General features: G+C 39.5%; 1 protein-coding gene across 15 annotated transcripts in view; it reads right to left on the bottom strand.

Annotated features, from left to right (window-relative positions):
• Window positions 1–24,068, bottom strand: part of tenm2a (teneurin transmembrane protein 2a) — a 308,508-nt gene that overhangs the window by 147,950 nt on the left and 136,490 nt on the right. The gene's annotated exons all lie outside the window — the stretch shown is intronic.

Raw genomic sequence — 24,068 nt, 5'->3', positions numbered from 1 at the left:
GCTCCTCCAGTCCAAGTACGAGTCAGGTTTGTGGAGATGCAAGTCACACAGTAAGGACGCATGTTCTTTCTTTCTTTTGTATTATTATTATTTTCATGTTTGATGCAAAATAAAAAAACAGTTTTGTGTCTAAAATGTTATGTAATGGGGCTTTATGCAATGTATCGGGAAAAGTCAAAAATATGACATAAGATTTACCAAACAAAAGGAAAGAAAAAAGTAATTCAATAGATTTTGAATCAATTCGGAATATTATTCATTTAAATAGTAAAAAAACAAAATTAAACTGCATCTGAATTATGTGTAAAAAGTGTTTATTTAGAGATACAAATCACTGCATGAGTCAGAAACACTTTTAGATTAAGTTCACTGTTTGGGTTTTCAACATTCCTACTACTGCATTTATAGCACGGGATAAAGACGTGGCTGCAGACTCAAGCCGGACACCCACACGCGAAGCCATCGATCCAGATAAATCGATCACTTACGTCAATAGACCGGAGCGAGAAGGGGGACTGACCATTTGCATATTTCACTTACAGCGCCGTAATGAGCACTCTGGCCGCAGCAGACGGCGAGGGATGCTTCGAGCTGCCTGCGTGGGAGTACAGGCATCACATTACACCTTAAAAAGTGTTTTATGGCGCGTATTTACATCGCGTGCTACGGTAATGCGCGGATGGAGCACAGGCGGGACGCAATATTAATATTTTAAATCACGTTAATTACGGAAAAGAAAAATTGAACTTGTTGGCCAAAACCAATTAAGTGAACTTTAATCTCCTTAGCAATTACGCCGTGGTGCATCCTTAACTCATTTCTGCCCGTGACGTTTTTTAGAAAGGTCAGTGGAAATTGCTTTGTGTTATTGGAACAAAGAGTTGGCGTGGATTGCTCGCGTTGCTCGGTGGTTGGTTGGTGCGGTTGGTTGCCATTGCTCAGCCGCCTCCCCGGCCATCTGTATACATCTCTCAATCCTCCGCTCCGCGCTACTGTGTCTCTCACTTTGCAAATCTGCACAGCTTCTACAAGTGTTGATTCGTGTGAAGAATAATTGTATCAAGGGGTAGAAAATCCTCAGGCGTCTCCAGGCGATTTATAAAAAAAATACACAGACACATACAAAGAAAAAAAATAGATTCATTTTGGAGAAAAAGCTCAACCTGAAAGTCATTAATATGTGGCGTGACTACAAAGTCGGCTCTCCATAAAAGTTACCGTAGATATGATTGTCATGTCTGGAATGGTACAACTTTGAATTATTTTGTTCGCATTATAACTTCATAAAGATGGAGAAACTACTACACGGTATTCTCCTGTTTTCCCCCAAATTAGATATTTTTTGGAGAGACGGTTCATTCTCCAAATAAAATGTGATTCAAGTCAGTTTTTGTGTGCGAAGCAAACAGCTCTGCAGTGTGCAAAAGAGGACAGGACAAAACCCAGGAATCAGGTCACGATAGTGAGCAAGCAACCTTTGTCAGTACCGTATTTTCCGCACTATAAGGTGCACTGGGTTATGAAGCGCACTGTCAATGAATGGTCTATTTTTCATCATTTTTCATATATAAGGCGCATTGGACTATAAGGCGCATTAAGCGAAACAAATCGTGTACCACACAAAATTGCTCAGGAAACACAACCAGAATGAATCCATATATAAGGCGCTGGATTGTAAGGAGCACTGTCATTTTTTGAGAAAATTAAATGCTTTTATGTGCGCCTTATAGTTGGAAAAATATGGTGTATATGCCCAAAAATGTGTCATCTTTATCTTTCACCTTATTGGCTTGAGTTGATATTTTATCTTCGAAGCACCTTCTTTCACAAAATACTAATACAGTTTAAAACCTCACTTTAAAACCTCGCAGATGTTTTATGTTTTAATTGTGTAATTCCTGCCTTTTCCACTGAAAACACCTGTAGCATTCCAGCACTACAGAAGTCCTAAATGTGACTTGTCTCTTCTGCAGTCACTTAGCAAAAGATATGATTCAAATCTGATTTAGTGCCTCATACGAAAAAAGCCAGGGTCACATAAGAAGAAGAAGAAAAAGAAGAAGAAGAAAAAATAAATAAAACAGATTTGGTCAGTTCACACTATCAGAAACAAAATCAGATAAACGTCAAATTTGTCTCCACAAAAATCTGATTTGTTCCATTTTGACTTGATATCTTCTTATTATTCTTTGGTTTTGCTGGATTGAGTTAACCATATTGCACATAATCTTTATCCTTTCCAACCAGCAATGACACAATATGATAGGAAAAGATTCAACAGCAACCAACAATTACCTTTCTGAGACAATTCACAACATAAAAATCCAACAATGTAGGGTCAAAAGTGTAAGCATGCTATACATATGTCCATGGACTATATTTATTACAGACAATAAACACCAAGATACAGCTTTTCGAAACAATTGACACATTCCTACACATTTCTGTACAAAGCCAGCTTACGCACTACAATGCCAGCTCGCACCGTGCTGCTGTATTGTATTCCCACTACAATCTTGGTGTCCTTGTCTCCTTCTCCCCTCTCTCCTCTCACTCCCCCCCATCCATCGGTCCACCCATCTGTCCGAGGTGAGGAGAGCTATAGGCTGCGGAGGAGAAAGACAGCTGGAGCCCAGTCAGACAAGAAGAGACAAATTACCCCTTTAACGAGACCCATTCATCATCTCCTCATCCCCCCTCCCACCAAAAACCCTCTCATTCTCTCCACACCTACGACACGGAGCACACCTGGACGCCCGCCTTGAACAAAGCTCACCGCGTCAAAGCTAAAGGTGGCTATCGACTTGATCTGAGCCATTGGCAGGGTAATAGTGGGCAGTGGGGGCTATTGGAATGCATGGATTTGAGGGTTGGGTTTAGCTGACACAGGCGAGATAAACGCATGGCAGGTGACTTCTACTCCTCGGTTAAGAGTCTTTTCAAAGTGGGAAGATGGAAGTTGTAGATCGCGAGCGGTTATTTTTGCCTCGGCTGATACCTGAAGACTTGTTTTCTCACATGTTTTAATGCACTTATGTAAAGCACTTTGGTTCGCTTGTTACTTTTGTAAAGAGCTTTCGTTGATTGTTTGACGGGAGGATTCGCCTAAAGTTGTTGGAATCCGTGTCATTTAAATGCAGACATCAGTTTAGCTACAAACTTTCCCCTGCATCGCAAAGTGGTTGAGGTTCAAAGAGGTTGGGGTTCAAGGTAGACTTGTTCTGCAGTGGCATCCCACACAAACAGACTATACTTATATGCAACATCGGACTGTATACAATAAAAGGAGGTAAAGGGCTCACATGGCGCTCAGAGCTATGTCGAGGGCAAAGTCAGGGTTATATTTTGAAAATCGGAGCCATGTACGCACTTTCTGAATTGACTTGGCATTTCCCACCGATGTCCCTGTGGCTTTTCATTCACCACGGACATTAGGGCTGTAGGTCTTCAGCCCATACGTTGATTAATCGGGCGATGGGATCTTAGTCCAGTGGTTCTCAGATGCGATCCACAAATGACAATTGTTGACATTTGCAATCCCCCCAAAAAAAGGCTGAACTGCAAAATGACATGTAAGATTTAAACATTTTCAGGATCTAGGCCTAGATATGTATATTTTCGTGAGCCAACAAATTGGAATCTACATTTACCACTGCATTTGAAGGGTGTCAAACCTGATTTATGATTATTGCTGTATATAAGTTTTCCTATTTTCCCCGTATCATCTCGAGACCCACCTTACTTGGGATAAAAAGATTTGGGAGTAAATTGTAAAATACCTTGTGTACTGCAAAAACAGTTATTCTCTTCTGCGAAAGTTTTTTGAGTGTGGTTTGGATTGTATATTTCCTCTGATCATAGATACTCAATAGTTTTTGAAAGCTTAGCCTGCTCCACGTCTTGTCTCAGATGACTGACCAATGCACAAGGCTTGTCTTTAGTCGACAAGGACTTTCTTTGTCGACTACAGCCCTTATGTACATGTAGATGAGGTGATAGATGTGGAATTACAGTTCAAATAACAATAATACAGCAGTTACTGTATGTGCAGCAGTTTCTAATTAGTTCCAAAGGTCCTTAGGTTCTCAGCTATTCAGAACTTCTAGCATAAAAAAGCAAGACAAGATAACTGAATGAATACATCCCACAGCATACAACTGCACTCTGAACATTTTGTTTATGTGATTCACTCAACTATGCCCCTCTTTGCTGCACACCTGAACAACTGCATAAACTCCGAACCTCCGTCCTCGCCAAAGCCTATTATCAGTTTAAACGCATGATGTAACGACTTCTTTTGCTGGCTACATTTATTTCCCATGCCCCGACTCCCGCTCTTGTGCTCGTGCCCACTGCCACTGCCGCTATTAACGCCATGGAGAATAGACAGAGGAGGCAGATGAGCGAAAGCAGGCAGACGTATAAAATGATTGAATGCGCGGTACACAGGAAGCAGAGAGGAAAAGCCGCGGCACACCCATCCTGGCACACGCCGAGATCCATTACCAGGGCGGCTGTCAGCGCAGATGTGCCTCTGGAGGGGGCGCCGTCACTCACTTCATGTATCTATGTATGGATATATATATCTATCACAGTGATCTGAGGGCTATTTAGTAATGACAGCTGCTGACACAATGGCCCTTTCTCTATTTACCCGCACAGTGCAGTCTGTCTGCGGAGGCTCATCCTTCTTCCCGTTTCCGCCTTCCCTGCTTTGCGCTTTTTCTTTAATAAGTCACATTTAGCCTGTGTAATAAGAAGTGAGAGTGAGGGATTGAAAGAGAGGGAAATGTTCTTTAGCTCAGTTGGTAGAGTGCTCGATGAGAACCGTGGGCGGTTCAAATCCCGCTTTCGGCATCATTAGTCCATTAGTATTATTTAGTCTTATGCTAGCTATTTTTACTTTACTTTATTCTATCCTATTCTATTCTATTCTAATATATTCTATTCTAATCTATTTTATTTTATTTCATTTCATTTTGTTACGTTATGTTATGTTATTTTATTTTATTTCATATCTTTATTTTATTTTATTTTTCATTTTTTTGTCCTCCATTCCCTATTAAGATATGAGAGGAGTTTTTTGTTTTGTTTATAAGAGTTCTTCTATTAAGAGTATTTTTGTGAAACTTCCTATAAGTTATCTGTCCTTTCCCCCTTTATCTACTGCGTAATTTTCCCAATGTGTGGACAATAAAGGATTATCTTATCTTATCTTAAAACATCCTTGGCCATTTTCACAAGCCCACAAATTGTCGGTTAGATTGCGCTTCCTTTAGGTGAATAATTTAGTCATGTCCTTGGGCAAGACACTTAACCTGTTTCACCTATAGTGTCCACTAGTGTGAATGAGTGAGTGGATGTGAAGAACGCTTTAAACATTATTAACCATGTGGATTTGTCATCTGTATTTGACCCATCCTTTCACCTTCGCCACTGGGGAATCTTTGGGAAGCAGTGGGTTAATCCAGGATCAGATTCCGAGGTGCAGGGTTGACCTAATGCGCATGTTTTGGGAATTCAAGTGCCCTCAGGAAAGCGACTCACATATGGAGAACACAACTCCAACAAGACATTATTAGAGACTGAGAAAATACACAAATGACTCCAATATGCACCTTCACATCACACTGAATAGTCCTCTTGATTTGTGCTCTTAAATATCCATTTTTCCCATTTAGTCTGAAAGTGTTAAAACCACACACTTTTTTGTTCCGTGAACGTGTCAACAAATTAATACATGGTTGGATAAATAAACCTGTCAAAATGAGGCTAATTTTCATAATACCTTGGATTTGTCACTTCTTATGCTAAAATTAGTGATGAAAGGCTGTATATTAAACAAAGCATAATTTAAAATAAGGAAAACCCAGCCACACGACACGATGCTGTCTCTTATTGTACAATGTCTGACCTAAAGGATCACAGTGCCTACATTATTTGTATATATGCAGCTGTTTCATAATTTATTATAGCAGCCTCATTTTAGAGTCATTGCTATTAAAACAAAGAACGGAAACAAAAAAGTTTGCCAGTGCAGTAAAGAAGCTGAATTGTGCACATAGCCTCGCTCTGACCTAAATGCCATATGGTTTGTTGCGTCTTGGAGGGCTTCCACAAACAGGTAGGAGGTGAGACAAGACACCTGGGAGTTGTAAATAAACAAATCTTGCACAAATTGTTACTACACAGTTCATTAATCTGTGGGCATATGGCAACAGTAGCTAGACGTAGTAGAAGTCGGAATAACAAATAGTGGATTTTGTACATTTTATACAAGCAGGACATGTTAAATCAACATGCAATTGTAAAATAGTGGGTAAAGTGTATTTAAGATGCATGTTTTGGTTGAATTGAGGGTTCTAGAACATACCCAGAGACTGAGAGAACATGGAAACAGAACTTCCTTTGCTACATACAATAAGATAAGATTTTATAATAACTAAACTTAAGTATGAACAAAGACTTCATTCACAATTAACAAAATGTTTATTCAAATTGATTCAGGCTTATTAACTACTTCATTAATACCCGAACTCCTAACCCTTATATAATTCTTAATAAACTACTTGTTCATCAAGAATTAAGGTCTATGTTCATACTGTAAATAAATGGAAACTTTTCCGCTTTTAACGTTAATGTGCGTGGTACGACTCTCAATACAAACTGTACAAAGGGTCCAATTAAACAACCTTGAACATTGCAGAATTACTGCAAAATAATGATTTGAAAAGACAGAAATATAATGTACATGAGCAAAGTGAAGGGATGAAAGGAGCGATAAAGACCTTCACCCGGTATCATCTTTTCACTCAAAAATCCATTTGTGGCTCTGCAGAAGATGGCTTTACAGAATGTGGCGTTCAGCTGAGTACTGGTCACATCATAACAACGCCCTTTGACCTTTATAGAACATGAGGTGTATAGACTTAATGGCAGCTTCTTACCCACATGCACAAAATTATCAGAGATGTGATGAGTGAGAGCGGGCATTGTTAGGGCCATTTCAAGTAGATCCTTTCACGGGTACTTAACAGAAGTTCGGTTCAGGGTAAATCACTGTAGTCTAACGCAGAATAACTATTACTACTCTATATATACGCACTTTAACATTTGCTGTCAAGAGTAGCACAGAAGGTCATGTTTAGGGTCAAGAAAAAGGCATTAAAGCAGCGCTGCCAACGATTTCTGGAGCCGGACGAGGCAAGATTCCATGCAACGTGAAAACCAACCTTTGGAAAATTCCCCATGGAGACAGATGAGTTATATACTGTACTGTGGAACATTCTAGGCATAGCAAGGACATCTCCATGGAGACAAAATGGTGGCAGACCCGTCACGTTAAGTTACGAGTCAGGTCTGTTGAGACACAAGCCCCATCATAGCAAGGATCATGTTTTTCATAGTGGAATAAATGCCTTTGTTTTAGTCTGAACAAATATGACCCAAATTCACTGCGGTCATTATTTGTTCACTGGTCATTTGGTGTGATACGTGTAGCCACAGCTGCCCTGGGGTAGACTGATGAAAGAGAGACCTGTCCTTCACCATTTACACACACCGCATTCATATTTGGAGAAGAATCTTTCCCAAATATGTTACAAATACGTTTTGTCTCTGTGGTTTCAAATCAGCGTGATTGACAGGTGGATTAACCAATCAGAGGCATGATCGGTTTGTGCCTAAACAAAGAGGGCGGCTTACGAGTTAAAAAAAAGGGAAAGACGATAACACAGAATCAACGAGCGAAGCACTAAACTCTTCTGAGGTAAATTAAGTTATATGTTTTGTTCTGAGATTATTCTTCTGCGTTTGTGAGACACGTGTTAGAATGTGTGTTTTTTTATGCACTTTAAGCTCCGACTCCAGACTCTTCTGCATCCGAACGGAACTAGACTGGACTGGCTGCTGTTTGGACTGGTTCCAAAATGCTCTGAACACAGAATCGCTGCCACAATGAAATGCATTGACTCGATTTGTTTTTCTATATTACATATTTACAGCTGCTATTTGGCGTGCCACTCAGACCTCAACTGCAGTTACCACAACTGTTTGTTGATTCAGTTTGAGTCACCAAATTGTCCATGCCTTGATTCAGCATTATGTATTTTTTTTACAACCTACAAAATCGAGACCCTGACAATATAATAGTATAATTTGCCATGAAATGAATCGTTGAATATTTGAATATGTGATGAGAATGGTCCGTCTTGTGCTGACTGAATCGGCTGACACATAGAGATAGAGTACATGCTGACACAGAGCTCTAAACCACACCTTTTGACCCAGTTGCAGAAGCGCGCCGCAGCACCTATCTGTTTCCGTTAATTGAAACATGGCGCGGTGCTACCGGGAAGTGCAAGATTGTGTATTTGTGTTTATTGTGTGTCCTCAACTATCTATAGCAGTGGTTTTCAAAATAGGCTGCTGGCGATACCTGATGTGGCGTGTCTGATTTGGAGACTTTTTTTTTGGAGACTGTGTTATTTGAGAAAGTTTTGATGCAGAGCAGGTGCCTGGTTCTTGTTCAGTCCTGGCTAGTTAGAATTATTTTTATCCTGGTTAAGGTTGTTAGTGGTTTAGTCAGACGTGATTTATTCCTAGTTTGGTCATGATTTATGCACGTTTAGTCCCATTAGTCCATTCCGAGTTCGTGCTTGGCCTGATTTACCGTGGAATTCGCCATTTAAGTCCAGGTTTACAGGGTAGAAGCTAATGATTATTTCAGTGTTTGATTTGTCAGCGATAAATGTTTCGATTAGTCGGCGTGTCAAACCATTATTTCTATTGAACAATGAGACAGTATCAACAAAATAAAGGTTGATATGATGAAAATCACAAAAAGTTGTTTTTTTCACTTAACAATGCCACCGGCTTTGTTTAAATTTGTTTTATTTTTGCATGTGTTTCAGACAATTAGGATTATTGAAACATGATTATTAGTATTTTTTTTAATAGTCTAACTTGTCATGATTAGTCAAGTAATAGTTGGAGCCTCACTGGTTTAGAAACAAATCCTTCTAATCCGTCTTGATCTTCAATATTAGATGGTCGATGCAATTTCAATACATTCATAGCTTCTGCTTCATGTAAACTCTACTTTTAAAAGCCAAACATATCCTGAGGAACCATTCAGGCTGTGAACAGTTTGTAAACAGCTGATCCCGCTAACATTGCGATGCTCTTGGTCAGCGATGTTGCTGTCCATTGTCAGGGATGTCCACTGCATCACTGAGGGCCACCATAGACGCTGCATTACCATATAAATTACTTCCACGTTGCTGGTGCTGCCCTAGATTGATGCTATTGTTATGGATTCTACACATCGGACCCTCATTGAAAACAATCAAAATAAATAGCCTCCTCCACCGCTCTCGCATGAATGCAGGCGCACGCTCAGTGGGAATGACACAAACGTGACACACAGGTGGAGAGCGATATGGACAGCTATCCGCTCTCTATTACCTCTGAACATCGGCTGTAATCTGAGAAAGGAACGGCGTGGCAGGAGGTGAAAATATGCACGCATGTATGTCATTGTGTTTTCGCATGCAAGGCAAAAAGCAGGAAAAGGGTGCTCGAGATGTTTGCAATTTGTGTGCAAGCTTAGTTTTGCTTATTGAACAGAAAAAAATATGAAAACAGGTGATGGCCTCGATTTGAAAGGGATTTATTTAAACCTAGATATACCTTTCCATAGGGCACAGCCATTGTTTGCTTATTTGGTTGTTTTTAATGTTTTACCGTGCACTTTGAGCTTTTTGTATATGCTTTCCAATGTAATTTTCAAACTACAAATGGCAGATAAATAAGCTGGTTTATGGAGTACAACTTTTTCCCATTAATGCTTTAACTAAACGAGATGCACTGCGGTTAATTTAGCAGCAAGGAACAATTAGAACAAAATTTGCTGTGTATCCATCACGTAACCACATACTTGTTTAGTTTTAGTCGCTAATTAATTTGAGCATTAATTCTTGCCACTGTTTTCTTAACAAATCCTGCTATTACGTGGTCACATAGTCAGCTGGGTGCATTGGTGTAAGTATTTGTCGGTTAATTCCGCTGCTTTAGATTATCCATTGTTTTCAAACATCAAAAGGCCAATACACAGTCTCCAGTGTTGTGTGCTGATTACAAAAAGTCCCCCGACAGTCATAAAATGCGCGAATATTTAGCCCCAGCGTTGATGAGTCATGTTTAAGTGCAAATTAATTAACATGCTTTTTGCACCAGATAATTTTTATTTTATGAAGTGGCCTTTTCACCTTCCCAATTAAAATCACTGTTTGGCTGGTTGTGTCTGACATCAAATACTGGCTTTTCTTATCTCTCCGGGTGTTAAAGCACATAAGAACACATTTTCAGAGTCCCTTATTATTTCTGTTTACAATACATTTAATTGTGTTGCACGGCTCCTTCACCCCGCACATTTTGTCCCATAGCATCAGACAGTTCTTTATACACACACTCTGACTCGGTGCAAGTGTGGGAAGTTATTTCCAAAGAAAAAAAAAACTCAAAAAGGATTTCTCATTTCTGTAAGTGCCAAGCCCGAGTGCAATCTGAAGTTTTCACAGAAGCTGTCCATATGTCACTTCCACACTAAGTGAAGGAAATACGCACCATCCGACATCTACTCCACACTTTAATACAGAGGACACTGCCAGACGTTGAGATTCCATCGAATTCTGGTGCAGTTTTTACATTAAGATGAAATTATTGGGCACTGAATGAGTGTCTAATAAGTAAATAAGTTAGCTGAGCATTTTTCTTACATAAAAATGAACCTGCCGAGACCAAATCAAATCATCGGCATCATTAAGTTTTGTTTTTTTGGTCCTTTAATGTGTCAAATTAAATATTTCTCATCCACATAATATGACATAGCAGGTAGAGGCACAATATTTATGTTTTGTTTATTTATCCCCCCTCTTTTCCCCCCTAACCCCTGTGCTGTGACAAACAACTTAATCATTTACATTTACAATGGATTTTCCCCATGTGGGACAATAAAGGATTATCTTATCTTATCTTACATTGTTTTCTTCTATATCCTTCCTTCTCTTCCTTCTTCTTTCCTTTTCTATTTGTGTACAACCCATTTGTCCTTATTTGGTCCATTACAGATAAATGCAACAGAATATATGGCACTTTATTACAGTTCCCCTTAAAATGTTCTTTTTTTGTGCAAGATGCAACACTGTTTGAACACATTTTAAATATCATAGCATTCTTATTTTCATCATATGTTTTAAATTTCATCAGCATCATTTTGAAAACTGATACGAGAGGAACTTTTCTGGAAGTAGTTAGATGACAAGAGACACTAAAGGTGAACACCAGAAGCATAGAAATACATATATATTGCACATCATCCCAAAATCTTCTCAAGCATTTAGCTATTCCGTTGCTATTGCTAACTCCCTAACATAGCATCCTATCTCCATAAATCTTGCATTGTTCTCGGGCCACAAAAGGATGTATATATTACCACTGTTAAAATAGAAACTGCGATTTCTGCAGCTCAAAATGTCAGGAAATGCAAAAACAAAAACTGCCTCTCCCACAATTGCCAAACATTTGAGTAGAACTGCAACCATCAAGAAAGCTATGCATACTGAACAACAAACAGGCACATGCACGCATACGGATTGAACGATGGGCTCAAGTGAAACAAAAGTACACAAATCTATGACAATACTGTAGGTACAAGGTGAAAATCTAAGCGAAATTAGAAAATAAACAAATGAACCGAACAGAGAGAAAGGGAGAAGATACAGCAATGCATCTCATTTGCTGGTTGCGCACATTACCAGGCGCGACCTTGCGTAGTCAAAGACACCATGCCATATTGTAATCTCATGAATAAACTCCATTTCAATTATGTATACTTTTGTGTGGTGATGCATTATGGGAAACGGTAGGAATCTCGAGGCCCTGAGTCAGCAGTGACAATATGCACGTCAACACATTAATGCTGACAGCGTTGAATGGGGCAAGAGCCGGCCTTGGGATCTTTAACATAAACATTATAGCGGGACAAGAAAGGAGGTGCTTTTCAAGCGGGCGCAAAAGCCCGGGTGGAAATGGTACATTTTATTTTGGCATTGAGGAAAAGTTTAAAATGTTCAAAGCTGGATTAGAGCCTCCTTTCAAGGTGAAGAAGCGGTGACAGTGGCAGCACACATTCAAAAGGAAGTTTGCTATTTGGCGGCTTGGGGAGAGTATTTTGAAATAGCCATCGCTTTTTAAGTTCCTTGCGACCTGTTGCTTTCAATGGCTCCTTCCATGAATTTTCCTTTGATATATTGCATTTAATCCTTGTTCAGGCTTTCAAGTTTGAGGACAAAATGTTCACTTGTCGCTCCAGCCCTTTTGTCACTTAGTTGATGGTGTCTCGTCTGTTCAACCACATTTTTTTGTAAATCAAACAAATGTTTTTTTTTTTCAGGATTAGAAAGGTTTATGTTGACCACAGAAGAAAGAAGAAAGCCTGGGGTGATTTCACTGGAATTTTGTGAGACAGTTTTATCTTATAAAAGGTGCTGTTTTTGTACTTCTCTGTATCCATAGTTGTTTCAATCCTAATCGTTTTGAGAGTTTTTGACAGCACCACGCCCCTCCTCCTTTACTCACTTATGCACAGGGCATCTCAGCACCAAACCATTCATTTCTTTAGTTGACTACAGCCCTATTTACTTGTGGTCTAATATATCCCTCCCAGTAACCCGCTGAGGAGAGTATCTGCACTATTAACTTCATCTGTTAATGGTCATATTATTTTGCTTGAAAAGTGCACAGTTTCACATTGGGACAGTCTTGGCTTTTAGAGTTTTTACTTTGATATTTTAAGTTCTCATTACCGCTGCTGCCTGGGCTTTATAAATAGGTAATTATCACAATATTGTCTATAATAGACCTTCCATTTCCTCTAATTGTGGACTTTAGTTAATAGAGTTGACATTTAAAATGAATTTTCAACAAAACGGGTATTTTTATCGACTCAAATCCCACTGCTAACCCTTTGGAGCTCCTCATCACTCACACAACGTGGTTGGGAGGCGGTCTGATAGCTGATTGCGTTATTAGTTGTCGGCAGCCTAAATCATATGTTAATTACATGCAAATTGCACGTTCAGAAAGACGGAGAGGTAAGGCACAAACTTGAGGTGAACTTTTCAGTGGAAGCAGAACTGGAGTCATTTGCTGTATAACTTCTGTGATAGGATTCTTGTATTTATAAATGTGCACATGGAAATAATGTATGCGTAATAAAGGTAAATACAGGCATAATGATTGCAATACCATCCACAATTTGCATTCACACTTGCACAAAGACCAAATCAAAATTGGGATAAAACTGGGACTAAGGGTGCGCTCATACTTGTATTTGCTGCGTCCTAGTTTAGTCCAGTTTTAGACTAGGTTTGGTCCTGTTCTAGTCCGGCTTTAGCCCTGGTTTATTCCAAGATTAGTTTCAAATTTAGTCCCAGTTTAATTCCAATTTTGCTATGGCATTATGTGCAAGTGTGAACGCAGTCTAATTTCAGAACTAATCCTGTACTAGACCAGGACAAAACCAAGACTGGAAGAGGACCAAACCAGGTCTACATCTGGACTAAATTGGGCTTAAACCAGAACCCAACAGACAGTAAGTGTTGGGTGCAGATTAGAACCGGTAACCTTCCAGTTCCAAGCCTCACGCCTAACCCACTGTCTCTACTGTATCATTGGTTTACAGTAGGTTCTTATATGAGAGGGATAAATCACATTCACCTTACATAAAAAGGTATAAACAAATGACCAAAAATTGTTTTCGCTAACGATTTTGTGGCATTTACCCTGATATATTTGAATTATTTTAATGAATTAAACATTACGAGCAACACCCAGTCTAACAATGATACAATCTTCATCAAGTGCAATCCCTTAGAGTGATTTTTAAGCTTATTTGCACACCAAGACAGACCCCAAACCGCCGCATTAGTCACATATTGGTCATATCATTTGTTGAGTCATCCCTTTACTTTTTTTTCCTCTCCGTAAACACATGCCATCGTCATACTGCCGCACAATTAGCCCCGCTTGCATCAGCTGACATCAGGTGACTCGGAGGAATAAGGAAGTCCCCGCGTGGTGGACTTCGCAGGCAGTTGTGTGTCTGGGTGTGTGTTTTGGAGCGCTTGTTTGTGTGCCCGCTCTGCACAAACACTCTCTCGCAAACGTGATGCAACTCTCCAAGGCGCCACCTGCAAAAGCCATTCAGAGCATAAACAGTCGTGCCGGGCCAGACCGAGGAGAATCAACACGGAGCAGACCTGACCAAAAGTTACCCTTCCATATGAGAAATGAAAAAGCTAGAGTGTCAAATTTACACTGCCATCGCTGCTTCATTGGCCATCAACAAAAGTGGCAATAGACAAAATTCCTAGTTAAGTGTTGGTGTTAAATTTTGAGAAATAAACACCTTTTCTACTGGTTTTGAATGTTTTTTCACACCTTTGCCAATCATAAAAGTCAGAATCAGAAATCAGAAAGGGGTTTTTAGCCATTGTCAATGAACAGAATTCACAAACATAGGAACTTGTCTTGGTGATTCGGTGCAACATTAAACAATGAACAATGAATAAGTCAAATTGAAACAATTTAAATCTGCTATGGGATAAAATAACAATAAGGTTTAAGATAAAAAATCAGAATAGAAATAAAAAATAGGCCTAATATGTACAGTTGAGTCGAAACGCAGAGGCAGCCTTCAGCGGCGCCATCTTGGATAAGATAAAAGTGCGCCGACAAATTCAAACCATGGCTTGAAATCTTCTCAATCCCTCTGACAAGAAAAAAAATGCAAGAATAAATTGGTTATATTCCGTAGTTCCAACATAGTTATTACATTTGACATTGCACAGCTCTAACCTCACTCTAAACCGCCCTGAACCATACGAACCGTAAGACCTCCGAGATAAATAATAAATGCTAATCTTGGGATGAAGCCAAGTCGGTTAGTTTAAGCTGAGAGCGACGGATGAGATTTTTAATTACTGTATGACCTGGGGTATATTAGCGCATATTAACGAGGATCATTAACCTAGAGGTAAGTAAGGCCCCACCTTCTTAACTACCACTGATTGCAGCTCCGTCTGACACGTGTCTCGGCTGCTGAGGCGTTGTGCATGTGTCGCGGTGTGTTTAGAAGCCCGTCTCGGCCACCGAAAACAACTCCGGTCTGTTTCTTTTTTTGCGGCGGAAGAAGTCGAGAGTCCAGAGCCTGAACCGTGGGTTAGAGATGCTCCCGGCTCAAAGCACAGCCTCGGCGTGTAACTTTAATGTCTGTTTGGGAGCAGATGAAGGATGCCGGATGAGACACCAGGGAGGTCTCGCTTTGACGGGGAGGAATGGAATCAGCCGCAGGTCTACGCAACATAGATCGTGAATGAAAGAAGATTTTTTTTTTCTTTCTATGAATAGGTTATTCAATTATATTATCTGGCTGTTTGGGCATCGACTATTTATGAATGTGACATAAGATCAAATCCATCATTTATTTTGTTGGAATATATTTAATAAATATGTCATTTTTGATGGGTATTTAGTGACTATAACATTTGGAGATGTATTTTCAACTCCATCAACTCTTTAAGACATACGTTTTTTTTTTTATTTGAGTTGATTAAATGTCTTTTGTGGGTTGGAAATATTTTGTAATGTAATTGGAAATAATAATGTATCGTAAGTAAATATTAAGAGGTTCTATTAATAAAAACGAACGATAGTAACATTTCATGTATAAGTGTTTTGTTATCATTCATTATATTTTGATTGATTAAATTATGTTATTATTATAAACAATCATTATCTTGTTTTGACCAGCAACTGCGACTCGAGTGCTCAGAAAATGTCTTTAGTTCATCTACCCCCTATCCCCGCCCACATCCTTGTACTTAGCTGTGATTTTTAAAACAATACAAAAAGCAAAAATAGAGTTCTCAAATGTCACGTAGAGACTTTTCAAAAATGAAAACGTGTGAATGAAAATGTGTTGCTCGTTACGGTGAAATGCCACTAAGAAGAGGCGGGACTTATTAGTTTTGAAGTCCATGAAATCGGTTCTATTACCAAGCCGTTTTAGCTCAATACTGCGATTTAGAATGAAACAAAATGTAGAATAATGATCTACTTATCTTATACTTCCTGAAATGAGAGCATAATACGTCTCTTTAAGTGTGAAAGATGTAAAAGAAGAAAGCGTTTCATTTGGCAAAGGTCAAGCCAATTCCTTGTACAAAGATGAGAAACAACAGAAGAAAAAGTATAGTTTTTTTCTTTTTCCCTCCTGCTCTTGGCGAGTCGAGGATGGAACATACACGGGGCCCTCATCCTGCCTCCTGGAGCGTAAATGCCAGCGATCGGATTGACGTCATTTATTTATCACTCTTTCTCCCTTCTTTTTCCCGTTCTGCCCGCGCTCCGTGTGTCAGCTCCTGTAGTCCCATTAGCCTGAAGTCTCAGCGGTTCCATGCTTTTATCTCCAAAAAACCAGGGTGGTTCCGGCTGTATTTTTGGCTTGTATAACGTTTGCGCAGCACTCCGTTCGCTCACAGATGCCTAACTCTGTTCATCTCTCCCTCTGTCTCAGCAGTTTATCCTTTCATCTTTACATAACTCTGCGCTCTCTCTGTGACCTACTCCAAAAGCAGTGGTTCCAAGACACACGCAACGCCGGCTTTTGGCTGGTTAGGATCAGGAGAGCCGCCTTCATAGAGTCAGTAATAACAATAAAACCCGTTGACGCTAGAAAATAATTCATATGGGCCGCGGGGAGCACACGCTTTGAAATATATGTAAGTATCTACTATGTCCAGTATTTGAAACCCAAATAATAGTAAACAGTTTTGTCTGTAGTTATTATACCCAGACGAAAAAATGATGTTGTGACAAGATGGCTGACGGCTTTTTGCCAAAGTGGCTTGTGCGACGCTGCCAAATTCTACGTGTCACTGTTAAAGAAAATAAATACATTTCATTTGGGTAATTGAGAAAACAATTATAAAATGGTTAAACGTTAATGGGCAATGACCTTCTAAATAGTATATCTAAAATTCACCAGAATGCAGGAAATCACTTAAGATTTCTTCAAAGTTTCTGCAAATAACTTGAATGTTGAACTATGTCCTTTGGGTGCTTTGAAGCTGGAAAAGTGCTATATTAATACACTGTAATAATAATGTTTGTATTATATATTGAATTACTGTTTTCGTCACCCAAAAGAAGCTTTTAAATATTTTGGAGCAATTGTTTTGTTCTAGTGAAAGTAACTCACAGGGGCAAAAAGGTTGGAGATGAGACGAAAAGAGTTTGTTTTAACACTATTACTCACGTTTGCGCAATGTCATGTAAAAAAATCAATAAAAAAATACATACATGCATTTTTTCACCCATTAAATTATGTAAAACAGACCCAGGTATGAGAATTGTACACAAATGATGATATGGGGATCAGAGATGTGAGGACTCCATTGTACAGAGATTTGCCAGGAAAAGAAATGCGCTGAGAGTTCTGGGTGGTTACATTCACAAAGCAGCAATCACTTGAACATCGTGGAATAAAAAGGCATAATACAGCGCTTTGTAACCGCCGCGCAATCTGATGTGAGTGCATATGAGTTAATGCGCCATGAACTAACGCGCAGAGCTGTACAGCAAAATGTACCCGAATATAAAAGTGGTAGTGCATAGACAGGAAAAAAAGAAAAGTAATCCACATAAATTAAATTATGAAAAGTCAAAACTCCACTCAATGATGACAAATAAAGTGTACTAACAGAGTCAAATAAAACCCTGTAAATTGAAAACAATACACCAGTCTTATCAAGTGCTACAGTCAATTTACAGTCTCACAGGTGAAATTAGTGTCTAGCTCAAGAAATGAACATAAACATAACCGACAGCCAATATAATAGATGTAAAAAAACAGTTGTGCTGCATTGAGAGTGGATCTGCAGCTGTTGTGTTACTCTTGTGTGTCTGTCTTTGTGTCCATTGTGAAGTATTTGCAACTGTTTGTAGTCAAGACCAAGTTTCCTTTAGGACAATGAACTCTGATTTCAGATTCTAATTAAGTTCATAGCAAAAAAACATAAAGGGAAAGTAGGGGTTTAAAATGCACACGCAAAGTTACCATTATGTATACTTTGTCTTATTTTACAAATCTCATGCATACATAGAAATAGATTGGATGAAGTGCCTGTCCCAATGACACAACGACGTCAAAGCATCAGTTTTACAGTTAACAAGTGAACATATATAAGTAGATAGTTTAGCAGAAAATTGTATTTGTTTCTTCCATCAATGACAGTTGTGTTTTCAGTTATTTCAGTTCTACAGTACTATGTCATACTGTTCAAAGGTATGAAGTGCCTTGCCCAATGGTTCAACATACAACAACAGAAGGCAGGTACTGGGCATCAAACGGTCAATCTCAAAGTTGAGCTGACAAAAAAACGTTGTGTCACTTTCACCACCGACTGTTTGGGACTCATGTGTTACGTTTACACAAATTGGCGTTCATATAATAGTATTTCCTTATGTCATTTGCAGTTAAAATGACACAGCACTAGTATGCTGAGCAAGCACTGCAGGTCAAACCTTCAATCTCAACATCACAGAGTCCATCCATCTATTTGTAGTCTTAATTTGTTTCTTGGGCTCTGCAAAGACAGATGTGTTACTTTTATGTAAATCGACCGAGCCGGCTTGCTGCGCGGCGCGTGTATGTGTATGGAGTATGTCTTGGTGCATTAATTGCCATTCCCAGCGGTCGTCAGCGAGCAGCAGGATCCTGCGGGAGCACTGCACCTTCATTAGACCGCACTGATCATCTCTCGGCTGCACCAGAGAGGCCCCGCTCCCGATCTTTCATCACTCCTTCTGCCGGCTCCTCTCATCCCTCTTCCCTCTGTTTCCTTTCTCAAACGCGTAGACAAGTCGTTCTGTAAGGTTTTACGTGAGGTATATCAATGCTGCTGTGTCAACGCCGGCGAGAACGGGGAAAAGGAACGAAAGGATGAGTCATACGGATCGGATCTGGGTCATCGCGAAGTGTCCTACTTAAAAAAGCTAGTTCAGGGATAGAGGAAAAGTACATCAATGCTTGAAAAATACATTAAGATCTTATTTACATAAAAATTCAACTAAATAAGTGTACAGGATATGGCTGTATTACGGAGCAACTTGTTTCATGTTGCTAATAAGGCCCATAACAGTCAACTGACACAGATATGACAAAACATTTCAACCTTTAGGCCTTAACCAGGGCAAACTTGAGATTACAGTCAAACATCATATGAGAGTTTTAATGATTGCAATTAGAAAATGACATTGACTGCAATAAGTTAAGTTAAGTTCCTTTGCAAACAACTACATACCTAGTTCAAACCTCTACAAACAAGTTCTGAAATACATGGGATTCTTGTAATAGTTCAGCAGTTCACACTTATACATACTCTTATAAACTCAGAACAGAATCATACAATTAAAACATACATTTAAATCATATCGTAATTGTATTGCGTCAAATATTTCTGAAATTGTTCAGTCCAACTTGAGATGACTTTCTTGACTGACTTGGTGGCATAGGAAAGTGAAGAAAAAAAACGTGTTCATGAAAATTATTACATAACAAACCTGAAACTATACAATTAAGTACAGTTTTATATTATATGTTTTTTTTTTCTTTCTATAAATGTTGACTTTGCACACTTCCTTGCAATGCGTGATGGAAAAGCATGAAGCAATCCACAAGATACTGGACAATTATTCAGCTGAAGAGATGTTAGCACATACAGGAATACCAGACTCTAGACACAATGGCATGACCCAAAGAAAAGATATCATTCTAAAAGAAAGTAAAGTAATTTTGGCAAAAAGTTTAGTTCTAATTCACTTTTTCATTTAGAGGAAAAAGTTGGAGACTGTTCTATTGGAGCCACATCAGTGAAATGGCCCGTAAAGATCACATATTAGGGACCCGGACCACTCCGTCAGTCTGTAATATAACTTTTCTCCCTCCGTCTCCTCCTTCTCCGCTCCTCTTCCTCTCCTTCACACACGCGTTCATTTCACATTCCCATCAGCCATCTCTTCATCATTATCTCTCATAGTTAATACTCCGCCAGTGTGTCTCGCTCCCAAAGTGCAAGTGCTTCTTAACCCCGGGGGGCGGACTCTCTGCCGCACTCAGCGGACCCCCGTAGACATGTAACACACCAGTTCTAGCACCAACGTCTCCCCGATCGGTCCCACCTCCTCCGCCTACCCCCTTCCTCCATTTTTCTGCGGCGGATTCGAGACGCCAGCTGGAGGAAACGGAGAGAAATGGGCCCAATTACAGCATTGGGAACTCAAAGTTGGCTAATTAACTGTAATTCGCTAACAAACTGCTTTTTCACCAAGAATCATTTCTCTCCCTGTCACATGGTAAGGGCACGCATGAGAATCCGCAGTAGCGCCGCCATTGCCAAAAAGTCTTACACACACACACAAAAAAATAAAACCCAGACAAAATACACACGCAGGTACGCACAAAAAAAGACACAAAATGTTCCCACGCGCGCCTTATCCGCGCTCAGCTGTATTTACCGCTGGGGCAATATGTTGATTTGGTTAGAGAGGCTGATTATTGCGCAGTGACAGTAAAGGAAACAAATGTCTTTCATAGGCAGGCATCTATCTCGGCAAGAGGGCTGCTAGCTACACAGACCGGAGCAACCCAATCCCGCAATAGTGCACAAAGACGAGAGGAAGAAGGGCAAGAATGGGGGGAAAAAAGGGGGGAAATGAGGTGCGGGAAAGAGACAACGAGAAAAAAGTGGGAAAGTTAAAGGGGCGCCAGATGGAGAGGAGCAAATGAAAGATGGGGAATAGACGTTAAACCAATAGAAAGGGGAGATGAGATGCAGTAGAGAGGCGGATAAGGAGCATTCATATCGGTTTTAGAAGGCAAAACAGTTTTCCTTCCACGGCGGGGTAATGGTGGTTTGAGGCAAGAACAATGGCGTTATCGGGAGCGCAGATGCTATCGAGGTTGAGACACGAGGACACACACATTCAGCCTGTTTTATTACATCCGAACAGGGAATTACAGAGCAGGCAGCACTCAGAACAATAAGGTTGTCAATGTTGAATTATCGGAACAGGTGTCCGGTAGCAACGTGGCAACAACAAAAATGGGCAGGCGGCCACTAGGATTTTTGGATGAGTTGTGGTGATTATACGATTGACCAAACATCACGAGGATAGGACTTTGTGGTGGAACAGTATTCAAACCTCTACTTGTCATATGCAAATGCGACTAATGATAATTGTGGTGGTAAAGTAGGCAGCGATTGTTTTTAATTACGGTAGTCACATTTTTAAATACATTATCAGCCAAATAAAGATGTCTAGATAGAGAATATTTACAATTAAAGTGTATTATTGATTGTTGTAAAATGTTTAATGTGTTTTATAATCTGTGTAATGCAGATAACATGATGATTAAAAAATACATCACAATTAGTTGATTAATTGTTGCAGCCTTGCTATTTTTAATTGAAATTAGCACTTCACACCGGACGCCATTGTGTCAAGACCTTTTAGATGAGTTAAAAGTACTTTATTTGTATTTCAGTACTTTTACTTAATCAATTGACTCTGCAAAACAGGATCTGGCGTACAATTAATCAGAGTTTAGTTATTTTTGGTCCAAATTTAAAACAATTTCTACTTCAATCGTCACCAGAATGTAAAAATAAAGAAAGAAAGTACAAATAAAAACATACATGGATAAATACATATTGAAATTCAAATATTTTCTAATTGCTCGATGTTGTATTTGTGGTGTGGGATCTTTCTGAAATACTACAGCATGTACTTCGTCGCTGGCACAGTCTATAGGTTCTCATTGTGTGTCTGGACAAAGTTACTGTAGCTGCCAGCATTTGGAGGAAGTCAGTCAGTGCAAAAACAAAGACAGAACTCCACTCGGGGCACCTCACTGAAACATAACAGCGGCGATTGAGGACCTTCCATCACAAAAAAAGTCGGCAAATCCAATTCTCAAGTCCGGGGTTTGGAGAAAATCTACTGCACTTTGCTGTGAGTGAAATAGAGATGGATGAAGCCGCACAGCTCAGTTAGATGGGCCAAGGAACTGTTTTCACTGTACAGTAATTCAGATATGAGCGGCACTCACACTGGTTTTAACAGTGTTTGCTTCAGATTATACAAACTGTGTTGGGAGAATAGATTTATTTCCACATAGACGCACGTACTGAAAGAGAAACTAAACCATACACTTTTTAATGGGTAATTTAACATCATAAATTCAAGATTTTTTTTAATCTTTTTTAAAGCAACACTATGTAATTTTCATGTTGTGTCACATAATTTTACGCCATATTGTGGAATATTATAGTCAAAAGAACAAAATGTCCATAGAAACAAGCAAATGAAGGCTCCTCCAGGCAAAAGTTCAGTCAGGTCTTTTAAAAAAAACATTTTGTCCAAAATTTAAAAAAAATAATAGTGATCCTTTATAATACAGCATTCACCTAAAGCAGTGCGTTGATAATATCAACGCACTGCTTTAGGTTATTACGTCACATTCCTCAAAACTGAAGGGAATTTTATCAACCATACATGCCTAGACATAAAAAAAAGTGTTGAATCTCAAATTGGGGACATTGTTCCCATTTTGCACATCAATAACTAAATCTATGCCCAAGCACACTCTGGCAAGGACCAGTGTGAGGCTGCAGAAGATGAGTTTCCTCCCTGTGATCGCCCGGTCCCTCTCAGCCGCGCGAAAATCCAATGGAAATGCAATCACAATCAGTTAGGCTCCGGACAAGGACGGACACACACACACACACACACACACACACATACCAGCGCTCTCTATTGCATCAGCGCGAGGGACGCCATGCAGAAAATTGTTTTGGACACGGTGATGAAGGAGCGAGAGAGTGAAGGAGTCCACTGTAGTAAGTAAAGCATTAGGGAGGGGGATTTTTAATTTACATATTTAATGCAAAATATCATTCAAAGCAGGAAAGTTAGGCATCTCATTATGCCATTCCTTCAGTACAAGCGAGGCGCCGCGCGGAAATCCGTCCAAGTGTAGAATGTCCTCAAATATGCCAAAAACACAACGGCGTGTCGAGTTACCCGCTGAGGCCTCCAGGTTGGAAACGCACAGGGCTCATCCTCAGATTTAATGCCTCTGACGGAAATAATCTCGCCCTTCCTTCAAAGATCATGAATCATGTTCTCCTGGATCTGCATCTCGCACCTAATGCCAACAGGGGGATGTGGGGTAACGTCGTGGGGCGATGGGAGACACATTTTATGAAAGATTTTGGATTTGCTGGGTAAAGAAATGGTAGGCTGTGAGTAGCTTTGACGGAATATTACACCATATTTTTTAGAATAGTGGTTTTACTTCGTGTTTAGATTCTGTCCATTTATCCAGGTTTGGGATTGGCACATCTAGCTCATTGTGGTAAGATTATGCTCCGTGTTGCAAAAAATCTGTACAATTCAACGTGATAAACCTGTATTTGTCCTTTACATTTTCTCACTGTATCCATGTGCGTTCCTCTAAGTAGCAAACATGTTTTAATGCATACCATCAAATATAGAGCCGTTCAAACAAATGACAGTTTTTTTTTATTTTTGATGATTTACAGATTCAAAGCAAAAAAAAATAACACAATTGCTAAATCACTTTCCATTGACTAAAGGCTGCACAATTTGGGAAAAAAAAAAAGTCTCTAATTGTAATTTGTATCGTGATTGTGATTCGATTTGCAATGTATGTTTTAATAAAAGGATTCTGTCCAAAGTTTCTGTATTAAGCACGTGCAGTAGAATTGACAAGAAGACTATAATTGGTCTTCAAACTGACACCAATAAAACAATAATTTCAGGGAACGTTTGCACAAATCTAAACTACAGGGTTAGCAGTGGATATGCAAATCTCAAGCCTTTGTGATTTGCAAATTGCGTCCATTCACGTTGCGATTTCA

The sequence above is a fragment of the Eucyclogobius newberryi genome, unplaced genomic scaffold (assembly GCF_026437365.1).
Source record: "Eucyclogobius newberryi isolate DKJ021-1_F unplaced genomic scaffold, fEucNew1.0.hap1 SCAF_11, whole genome shotgun sequence".
Classification (NCBI taxonomy): domain Eukaryota; kingdom Metazoa; phylum Chordata; class Actinopteri; order Gobiiformes; family Gobiidae; genus Eucyclogobius; species Eucyclogobius newberryi.
This window is presented reverse-complemented; position numbering and strand designations above follow the sequence as displayed.